The sequence below is a fragment of the Chiloscyllium plagiosum genome, unplaced genomic scaffold, assembly GCF_037043375.1.
Source record: "Chiloscyllium plagiosum isolate Xiang-an unplaced genomic scaffold, Cpla_swu_hap1 HiC_scaffold_44, whole genome shotgun sequence".
NCBI lineage: Eukaryota > Metazoa > Chordata > Chondrichthyes > Orectolobiformes > Hemiscylliidae > Chiloscyllium > Chiloscyllium plagiosum.
Genome location: NW_028270182.1, coordinates 17,397,892 through 17,409,136, shown reverse-complemented (window position 1 = coordinate 17,409,136; position 11,245 = coordinate 17,397,892).

Here is an 11,245-nt window from a genome sequence, read left to right as displayed (position 1 = left end):
CTATGTCCCCTCGTGCTAGCCCTTACCATCTGAGGACAAAGGCTCTCCCTGCCCACCCTATCTAACCCTCTGATTATCTCATATGTCTCAATTAAGTCACCTCTCCAACTTCTCTCTAATGAAAACAGCCTCAAATACCTCAGCCTTTCCTCGTAAGACCTTCCCTCCAAACCAGGCAACATCCTGGTAAATCTCCTCTGAACCCTTTCCAAAGTTTCCACATCCTTCTTATAATGCGGTGACCAGAACTGTACGCAATTCTCCAAGTGCGGCCACACCAGAGTTTTATACAGCTGCAGCATGACCTCGTGGCTCCGAAACTCAATCCCTCTCCCAGTAAAACTTAACACACCGTACGCCTTCTTAACAACCCCATCAATCCTATCTTGTACTGTATGCCCTGTTTAATGATAACGCTGTGAACACTGTGTTCATTATGAACTGCTCCCTCCTCCTGTCCTGTCACCTGCAGTGATCGGTGCACACCCACACCCCAGCTTCCTCTGCGTCTGCACCCCCCTTCAGAAGTGTACCCCCATGTTATATTGTCTTCCAATGTTCTTCTGATGAAACTGCATCACCTCACACTTCTCTGCATTAAACTGTCACCTATGTGCCCACTCCCACCAACCTGTTCATGTCCTTTTCGCTACCACCAGTCCTGCTCGCAGTTTACGCCTGATGTCACCTCGGTCACGGAGAATGGGAAGAGGACGGATGGAGGGATTGTGGCGTTACTAGTTGGGCTCAGAGGAGGAGGGAAGGTTGACCATTTCAGATTGCTGCCCATTAATGAGAACGTTGGGCGGGTGCACAGGCCCCGAGAACATATTGCAATGAATGAGACCAAACTCAGAGATGAGCAACACTGAGAATTAAACATGTCTGAAAGAAAGAAACAGCAGGGAAGAAGGAATAGGGGTTACCAGGGTTGATTAGGGAGCAACTTTTAGGAGAGCAGTTCCCAGAGACGTTAAGGGAAAAAAAATCTATTGGGGGCAACAGTCACAGAATAACAGAGACACCATTAGTTTTTGCATGAGCCATGAACTCGGTTGTGGAAAAGATGTAGGGGAAGACATTTTTAAGGAAGTTCCAAAGGACAGCAAGATTATTAGACTGGTTATATCTGAAATTTTAGTCATTGTGAAAAAGGAAGAGATTGGAACAACTTCCTAAGGTGTGCGCAATTTCATTATCAGTAAGTTTGGAGGCTTCGCTCAGGATTCTGTTCAGGTTAACATAGCTGGAGCTATAGGGAGAGGCTGAACAGGCTGGGGCTGTTTTCCCTGGAGCGTCGGAGGCTGAGGGATGACCTTATAGAGCTTTTTAAAGTCATGAGGGGCATGGATAGGGTAAATAGACGCGGTCGTTTCCCTGGGGTCGGGGAGTCCAGAACTAGAGGGCATAGGTTTAGGGTGAGAGGGGAAAGATACAAAAGGGACCCCGAAGGGGCAACTTTTTCACGCAGAAGGTGGTATGTTTAAGGAATGAGCTGCCAGAGGAAGTGGTGGAGGCTGGTACAATTGCAACATTGAAAAGGCATTTGGATGGGTATCTGAATAGGAAGGGTTTGGAGGGATATGGGACTCGATTAGGTTGGGATATTTGGTCGGCAGGGACGAGTTGGTCTGTTTACATGCTCTACAGCTCTATCTATCTCTAACATGCAGGTTCAATGGGCAGTTAGGGAGGTGAGTGTAATGTTCACATTCATTTCAAGAGGGTTAGAATACAAGAGCAGGGATGTCCCGCTGTGGCTGTATGAGTGAGGCTGCAGTTGGAAAATTGTGAGCAGTTTTGGGTCCCGTATCTAAGGAGGCCTTGGAGGGGGGTCCAAAGGACGTTTAAAATAATGATCCTGGCAATAGGGATCTTCTGATATGAAGATTGGTTGAGGACTCATAGCCTCCATTTGATAGAGTTTAGTAGAATGCGGAAATCTCTGATTGAACTGGACAGAATATTGAGAAGCGTGAATAGAGGGGAAAAGGTGTTTCTGCATGTCGGGGAGACTGAAACCCAAGAACACAGCTGCAGAGTGAAAGTTAAAAATCCCACAACACCAGATTATAGTCCAACAGGTTTATTTGGAAGCACTAGCTTTCTGAGCGCTGCTCCTTCATCAGGTGGTTGTGGAGTGTAAGATTGTAAGACACAGAATTTATCGCAAAAGTTTCCAATGTGATGTAACTGAAATTATACATTGCAAAAGACCCGGATTGTTTGTTAAGTCTCTCATCTTTTAGAATGACCTTGTTGGTTTCAGCTCTTTTATAGGTAAATCGCAAAACTTTTTCTCAAAGTTACATTCTCAAGTGAACTTGAACACATGGTGTCTGTCAGCCCAGATAATGTATTGAAGGTGTGAGCTCCCCTGCGTGAGACTGGCTGTGCCACATTGGTCAGACTGATTCCAATCTAAAAAAAAATGAATTCACAGAATCTTACATGGGTTCATGCAGTTTTTGAGCAAAGTACAATGTAACTCTGCAAGTACAAAATCACCCCACAAACATATATGTATATGCGTGTATGTGTGTGTGTGTGTGTGTGTGTGTGGGTGGGTGGGTGGGAGGGGGGGGCGGCGGAGGGATGGTGGAGTGGTGGTTGGGGGGGAGGGTTGTAAATGTTTGTGAGAGAGTGGGTGCATGTGTGTGTGTGTAAGAGTGTCTGTGTGTAGGAGGGTGTATCTGTGTGTGTGGGAAGGGGTGCGTATGGGGATGTGTGTTTGTAGGAGTGTGTATTTGTGTGTGTGTATTTGTGTGTATCTGTGTGTGTGTAGGAGTGTGTATCTGTGTATATGTGTGTGAATGTGTAGGAGTGTGTATCTGTGTGTATGTGTGGGGTGTGTGCGTGTGGGGATGTGTGTGTGTAGGAGTGTCTGTGTATCTGTGTGTGTGTAGGAGTGTTTGTGTGTAGGAGTGTGTATCTGTGTGTGCGTGTGTGTTGATCTGTGTGTGTAGGAGTGTGTTTCTGTGTGTGTGTAGGAGTGTCTGTGTGTATCTGTGTGTGTGTAGAAGTGTCTCTGTGTGTGTAGGAGTGTCTGTGTAGGAGTGTGTATCTGTGTGTGTGTATCTGTGTGTGTAGGAGTGTCTGTGTGTAGGAGTGTGTATCTGTGTGTGTGTAGTAGTGTCTGTGTGTATCTGTGTGTGTAGGAGGGTCTGTGTGTAGGAGTGTGTTTCTGTGTCTGTGTGTATCTGTGTGTGTGTGTGTGTAGGAGTGTGTATCTGTGTGTGTAGGAGTGTCTGTGTGTAGGAGTATCAGTGTGTAGGAGTGTGCATTTGTGTGTGTGTATCTGTGTGTGTGTAGTAGTGTCTGTGTGTATCTGTGTGTGTGTAGGAGGGTCTGTGTGTAGGAGTGTGCATCTGTGTGTGTAGGAGTGTCTGTGTGTATGAGTGTGTATCTGTGCGTAGGAATGTCTGTGTGTATCTGTGTGTGTGTGTGTAGGAGTGTCTGTGTGTAGGCGTATGGTTCTGTTGTGTGTGTATGTATCTATGTGTGTGTGCATCTGTGTGTGTGTCTAGGAGTGTCTGTGTGTATCTGTGTGTGTGTGTGTAGGAGTGTCTGTGTGTAGGAGTGTGTATCTGTGTGTGTAGGAGTGTCTGTGTATATTCTGTGTGTGTGTGTAGGAGTGTCTGTGTATGTGTCTGTGTATGTGTGTGTGTGTGTGCGTGTGTGTGTGTACAGTGCAGTGGGGTCACCTGTAGTGTGACATGAACCCAAGGTCGCGGTTAAGGTCATCCCCATGGATACCGAACTTAGCTATCAGCTTCTGCTCACCCCATTGCACTATGCACACACACACACACTCCTACACACCCACACACACACACCCACACACACACTCCTACACACCCACACACACACCCCCACACACACACTCCTACACACCCACACACACACCCCCCACACACACTCCAACACACCCACACACACACCCCCACACACACACTCCTACACACCCACACACACACCCCCACACACACACTCCTACACACCCACACACACACCCCCACACACACACTCCTACACACCCACACACACACCCCCACACACACACTCCTACACACCCACACACACACCCCACACACACACACTCCTACACACCCACACACACCCCCACACACACACTCCTACACACCCACACACACACCCCCACACACACACTCCTACACACCCACACACACCCCCACACACACACTCCAGCACACCCACACACACACCCCCACACACACACTCCTACACACCCACACACACACCCCACACACACACACACTCCTACACACCCACACACACCCCCACACACACACTCCTACACACCCACACACACACCCCCACACACACACTCCTACACACCCACACACACACACACCCACACACACACTCCAACACACCCACACACACACCCCCACACACACACTCCTACACACCCACACACACCCCACACACACACTCCTACACACCCACACACACACCCACACACACACTCCTACACACCCACACACACACCCCACACACACACTCCTACACACCCACACACTCACACACTCCTACACACCCACACACACACTCCTACACACCCACACACCCACACACACACCCACACACACACACCCACACACACACTCCTACACATCCACACACGCACACCCACACACACACACTCCTACACATCCACACACACACACACACACACACACCCACACACACTCCCACACACACACAAACCCACACACTCACACTCCTACACATCCACACACACACACACTCCTACACACCCACACACACACACCCATACACACATACACACCCACACACACACATCCACACACACACAACCACACCCACACACACACTCCTACACACCCACACACACACATACTTTCCTATACACCCACACCCACACACACACACACCCACGTGCACACACACCCACACACACACCCACCCACATACACACCCACACACATACCCACACACACACCCACACACACACACACTCCTACACACCCACCCACACACACACATCCACACACACTCCTACACACCCACATAACACACACACACACACACTCCTACACACCCACACATACACACCCACACACACCCACACCCACATACACACACACCCACACGCACACGCACTCCTACACACCCACACACACACTCCTACACACCCACACACACACACTCACACACACACTCCTACACACACACACCCACACACACACACCTACACACCCACACACACACACACACACTCCTACACATACCCACACACACACTGCTACACACGCCCATACACACACTCCTACACACCCACACACAGACGCTCCTACACACACGCACACACACATACTCCTACACACCCACACACACACACATACACACCCACACACACACCCACACACATTATTTACACACACACCCACACCCACTCCTACACAACCACACACACATACACACCCACACACAGACACTCCTACAGACACATACACACACAGACACAAGCAGAGACACTCCTACACACACCCACACACTCCTACACACCCACCCACACACACAGACACTCTTACACACACCCACACACACAACTCACACACCCACACACAGACACTCTTACACACACCCACACACTCCTACACACCCACACACAGACGCTCCTACACACCCACACACAGACACTCCTACACACCCACACACACACACCCACACACACCCACACCCACATACACACACACCCACACACACAGGCAATGCTACACACCCACACACACACTCCTACACACCCACACACACCCACACACACACACAGACACTCCTACACACACCCACACACACACACTCACACACCCACAAACAGACACTCTTACACACACCCACACACTCCTACACACCCACACACAGACACTCCTACACACCCCCACACATACCCACACACAGACACTCCTACACACCCACACACACACTCCTACACACCCACACACACACACACCCACATACACACACAGACACAAGCAGAGACACCCATACACACACACACCCACACACTCCTACACACCCACACAGACGGACACACACACACACACATACACAGACACTCCTACACACAGACACTCCTACACACAGACAACCACACACATACACAGACACTCCTGCACACAAACTCCTACACACACACACACTCCTACACATAGCATCACCCTATCACAGACATACCCATTTATACTCACACTCACACACATGCATCCACTCTCTCACAGACACTCACAACCCTCCCCACCCCAACACACACGCACACGCACAAACACACATGCACACACATATATAAGTCTGTGGGGTGAATTTGTACTTGCAGAGTTACATTGTACTTTGCTCAAAACCTGCATGAACCCATGTAAGATTCTGTGAATTCACTTTTTTTAGATTGGACTCAGTCTGACCAATGTGGCACAGCCAGTCTCACGCAGGGGAGCTCACACCTTCTGAGCTGACAGACACCAAGTTCACTTGAGAATGTTACTTTGAAAAAAAGTTTTGTGATTTACATATAAAAGAACTGAAACCAACATGGTCATTCTAAACGATGAGAGACTTAACAAACAATCCAGGTCTATTTTAATATATAATTTGAGTTACATCACACTGTCAACTTTTGCGATAAATTCTGTGTCTTACGATCTTATTCTCCACAACCACCTGATGAAGGAGCAGCGCTCCGAAAGCTAGTGCTTCCAAATTAACCTGTTGGACTCGGGTGTTGTGGGATTTTTAACTTTGTACACACTAGTCCAACACCGGCATCTCCAAATCAGAGGGAAAGGATGACATTGGGAACAGAGATGAGGAGGAACATCTTCTGAAACTCATTTCTGCAGAGGGCTTTGGAGACCAAGTCATTGAGAGTCTTCAAGACAGAGATAGACAGGTTCTTGATTAGGAAGGGGGTCAAGGGTTACAGAGTGAAGACAGGAGAGTGGGGTTGGGGAACAGGTCAGCCATAATCGAATGCCAGAGAAACCCTGATGGGCCAAATGGTTTAATTCTGCTCCTGTATTCCATTGTTTCATTTTTGGAGGGTTTTTTTTGCAAAAAAACTAAAAAAGGAAATCTTTATGGTACACACACAATTACTAAAGTGGTTCAGATCTATACATCGTTAGGGTAAGTTAGGGTAAGTTGATAGGGTTGTTAAGGAGGTGTATGGTGTTTTGGTTTTCATGAGAAGGGGGATTGAGTTTAAGAGCCATGAGGTTTTGCTGCAGCTCTATAAACCCCCTGGTGAGACCGCACTTGGAATATGGTGCCCAGTTCTGGTCACCATCATTACAGGAAGGATGTAGATGCTTTAGAGAGGGCGCAGAGAGATTTACCAGGAGGCTGCCTGGATTGGAGGGCATGTCTCATGAACAGAGGTTGGGTTTCCACACTAAAGGTGTGACTTGATAGAGGTGTACAAGGTATTGAGAGGCCTGGACGGAGTAGACAGCCGGAGACCTTTCCCAAGGGCAGAAACGGCTATCACGAGGGCTCATAATTGTAAGGTGATTGGAGGAAGGTTTAGGGGAGATGTCAGAGGTAGCTTCTTTACACGGAGAGTGCTGGGTGTGCGGAATGCACTGCCAGCGGTGGGAGTAGAGTCAGAGACATTAGGGACATTTAAGCGACTGCTGGACAGCAAATGGATGGCAGTGAATTGAGGAGTGTGTCGGTTAGGTTGATCTTAGATTAAAATAAATGCTTGGCACAACATCGTGGGCCGAAGGGTCTGTACTCTACTGTACTGTTTTATCGTCTATGTTCTATATGGTTGTTGCGTACAAACATTGAGTTTTGAATTTCTGGATAGTTACAACCAATCCAAAGGCATTTTGAGATGGGGTTGGGTACGCTATTCCCCCCACCCCCTTATCCAGTGCTTTGTACATGGTGTCCACGCGGACACTGTCCACCTTTGACCTCCAGGTGAAGGTGAAGGTGGCCCGAGTGACAGCAATGGCGCCATCTTGGGGAATGGGCCGGACTTGCTCCATGTGCAACAGCAGAGAGAGAGAGAGAGACAGCGCTTCACACCTGGTGACCAGGTTTTTACCCACAATTCCTGGAGAGGGGGAACGGTGCTCCCAAAAGCCCAGTTCCTGCCTCAGCTCAGCGATGCGCTCCTCCAAGTCTTGGTGTATATCCCAAACTCTCTAGACCATATTGCCAGCCCCTTCGGATAATCCGTCCTGACGGGGAAGGGGGTAAAGGTTCGGTTGGCCCAGTTCCTGAAGAAACATGGCCTCACTCTTGCCTGGGTTTCTCTTGGCTCCCCAGGCCAGTTCAAACTGGTCGTAGGCGCCCATGAGTCTGACAGTGCATCCAAGCAGAAAATAGAAATGCCATCCATGAAGATGGAGACCTTAACCTGTAGGCCTCTGCTACCTGGAATAGCTTCCCCCACCCCAGGTTCTCATCCTTCCTGATGGACTTGGCGAACGGCTCTATACCACACACAGACAACGTAGGAGAGTGTGGGCAACCCCAGCTGAGTCCAGATCCGATTGGGAAGCTGTGTGATTCCTAACCGTTCATTGGGACTGCATGGATGACGTTGGTGTACAGCAGTGTGGGGAGAGGGATACCGGATGTGGAAAGGGAGAAGGCCTCAGACTGGGAAGTGAAGAAGGCTCAGTGCTTAGCACTGCTGCCTCACAACACCAGGGTCCCAGGTTCGTTTCCGGCCTCGGGCGACTGTCTGTATGGAGTTTGCACCTTCTCCCTGTGTCTGTGTAGGTCCCCTCCGGGCGCTCCGGTTTCCTCCAACACTCCAAAGATGTGCAGGTTAGAATGAATTGGCCGTGCTAAATTGCCCAGAGTGTTCAGGGATGTGTAGGTCAGGTGCATTAGTCAGAGGGAAATGTAGAGTAATAGGGGAATGGGTCTGGGTGGGATACTGTTCAGAGGGCTGGTGTGGACTTGCCAGGCCTAAAGGTCTATAAGGTCTGGAAGCTGAGTAAGGTGGGGACACGAGTATGTGACAGGGAGAATCCAGGAACTGGGAGGCCCTCTGCTGTTTAGATTAGATTAGATTACTTTACAGTGTGGAAACAGGCCCTTCGGCCCAACAAGTCCACACCGACCTGCTGAAGCGCACCCACCCAGACCCACACCCCTACATTTACCCCTTACCTAACACTACAGGCAATTTAGCACCTAATCTGCACATTTTTGGAATGTGGAAGGAAACCGGAGCACCCGGAGGAAACCCACGCAGACACGGGGAGAATGTGCAAACTCCACACAGTCAGTCACCTGAGGCGGGAATTGAAACCGGGTCTCTGGCGCTGTGAGGCAGCAGTGCTAACCACTGTGCCACCGTGCCGCCCACACCCCTGACTGACTACAGGAAGATGATGCAGTCCATATCCTGGATTTTGACACTGAAGAAGTGGCGATATATTCCCAAGGCTGGATGGGGAGTGGCTCGGAGGGGAAATTGCAGGGAGTTTGTGTTCCTATGCGTCTACTGCCCTCGTCCTTCGAGATGGAAGTGGTCGTGGGCTTGGAAGGTGCTGTCTAAGGATCTTTGGTGACTTCCTGCAGTGGTGGGAATAAACGAGAGAGAGAGAGAGGAGTGAGAGAAAGAAATGCTGAGGAACAAAGAAATGAAATGGGGCTGCGGGGTGGGGGAGGGTGCAAGCATTCAGACAGAGTGAGGGGACAGAGAAAAACTCTGGGGAAGATGAGAGAGACGGGAGTAAAGATAGTCAGAGCAGGAGTGTGAGAGAAAACTTGAACAGGCAGAGAGGTGTTGTGGGCTGAAGGTAGTGATCGGTAACTGTGTTTAGTAGAAGGAGGTGAAAGAGTGAGGGAGGAGGAGACAGAGAGAGACAGAGAGAGAGTTGGGGGTATGTGAGGTCTGAGGCCTAGGAACCCTTTGTTTTGGAGTGAGATGCTGTTGATAAGGTGAACACCGAGGCAGAGGAAAGGGTGGAGGGGGCAGACAGCTGACAGGATGTGGTGTTGGAGAGAGTTGGGTGGCTGAGTAAGGTGTCTAAGCATTCACGCAATCAAAGCACCAAACCCCGCAGGACTCCCAGTGTGCGGGCGGCTCCCACATATCCCAGCTCAGGGCAGGACTACGTTCAGGAAGGACGTTCTGACCCTGGTGTGGGTCCAGAGGAGAACGGTCCCAGGAATGCAAAGTCTAACAATAAGAGGAATGTTTGAGGACTCTGGGTCTCTATTCGATGGAGTTGAGAAGGATGGGGAGGGTGGGGGGGAGATCTAATTGAAACAGCCAGAATAACAAATGGCCTGGACAGAGAGGATGTTGGGAAGATGTTCCCATTGGGAGGAGGGACTAGGACCCGAGGGCACAGCCTTAGAGTAAAGGGAAGAGCTTTTAGAACGGAGATAAGGAATAATGTCTTCAGCCAGAGAGTGGGGAATCCCTGGGATTCACTGCCACAGAGGGCTGTGGGGGCCGGGTCATTGACTGTATTTAAGATGGAGTTGGATAGGGTCTTGAATATCAAGGGGATCCAGGGTTACAGGGAGACAGCGGGAGAATGGGATTGAGAAACCTAACAGCCATGATTGACTGGCGGAGCAGAATCGATGGGCTGAATGGCCTAGTTTCTGCTCCTATGGCCTTATGGACTGGGCTGGGAAGTGGAGGGGGCAATGGTGGCTTTGTGGGCAGAAGGGAGGAAGGAGGGGGTGAACTGACACGCTCAACTGCGGGCACAACTCAGTGAGCTCCGTGGCCAGAGATGATCCCTGGGGCTGGGTGAATGGAGTCCAGCAGCTGGCGGGGGGGGGGGGGGGGGGGGGGGGGGGGGGGGGGGGGGGGGGAGTGGGGAGACCAGGCTCTGGGGGCTGAGGAGGCTTTTAACATCTCGAGCTCCTTTTACCTCTGAGCTTCACCGACCAGCTCACCACCCCGCCAACACTTCCACCCCTAAAGTCACCTTCCCTGCAGCTCTGTGGTCTCCGAAGGGGCAGGAGATGGCCGTCCCAGAGACCAGCCCTGCGACTTGTCCCAGTGCAGGCAAAACACTTTTTGATTTCTAACAGTGAGATTCAGCACGAACCCGTCTTCCATCCAGTCTTTGTCACACTCTCTGTCACCCTCTGTCTGTCACACTCTCTGGTCTGTCACACCCTGTCTGTCACACTCTCTGTCACCCTCTGTCTGTCACACTCTCTGTCTGTCAGATCCTCTGTCTCCCACCCACACACTCTCTCTGTCACACCC